The 850-nt window shown below is 45.6% G+C and overlaps 1 protein-coding gene across 1 annotated transcript in view; it reads right to left on the minus strand.

Moving 5' to 3' along the window:
- Hectd4 (HECT domain E3 ubiquitin protein ligase 4) overlaps positions 1-850 on the minus strand; it is a 198,724-nt gene that overhangs the window by 19,021 nt on the left and 178,853 nt on the right. The gene's annotated exons all lie outside the window — the stretch shown is intronic.

Genomic DNA, 850 nt, shown 5'->3' on the forward strand with positions numbered 1-850 from the left:
ATGGTTGTAAGCCACCATGTGGTTGCTGGGAATTGAACTCAGAACCTTTGGAAGAGCAGGCAATGCTCTTAACCACTGAGCCATCTCTCCAGCCCTCCTGAAACTCTTTTCAGACATTTTCTATATATTTAGAGTGGCATTGCTCAATAAAGTAGCCAGTAGCAAGGATTAGCTACCTAAGGTTAAATTAGGCAAAACTGAGTAATTCACAAGCTCAGGTTCTCAGCTGTGCTCACATTTTCAGTGCTACAAAGAAATCACAGGGTAGCAGTACTGAGCAGCACAGGGACATCACCGAGTGCTGTCAGTACTGGGAATTCTGCAGGACAGGGCCATTTCCACACAGTGATTAATGGAAGGGAATAGGGTATCTCTGGTCATTCACAGAATTCTTCTAAATACACTTGCAGTGCAAGGGCTATCAGAACAGTGAGGATGGAGTCATAAACTAAGCTAGGCATGACAAGGAGTGCCAGCGATTCCTGAGCTGATATAGGAGGATCACTAGTTTGAGCCTAGCTGGGGTTGTAAAGTAAGTACTGGTTTTTGTTTTTTGAGACAGGGTCTCACATAGTCTAAGTTGGAACATACTACGTAGCCAAGGCTGACCTTGAATCCTTGATCCTGCCCTCACTGGTCTTGAGAGGGAGGCAGAGGCAGATAGATCTCTGAGTTTGAGACCAGCCTGGTCTTCAGAGTAAGTTCCAGGACAGTCAGAGATACACAGAAAAGCCCTGCCTCAAAAAAATAAAAAATAGGGGGCTGGAGAGATGGCTCAGTGGTTAAGAGCATTGCCTGCTCTTCCAAAGGTCCTGAGTTCAATTCCCAGAAACCACATGGTGGCTCACAA

This window comes from Microtus ochrogaster, chromosome 2, assembly GCF_000317375.1.
Source record: "Microtus ochrogaster isolate Prairie Vole_2 chromosome 2, MicOch1.0, whole genome shotgun sequence".
NCBI lineage: Eukaryota > Metazoa > Chordata > Mammalia > Rodentia > Cricetidae > Microtus > Microtus ochrogaster.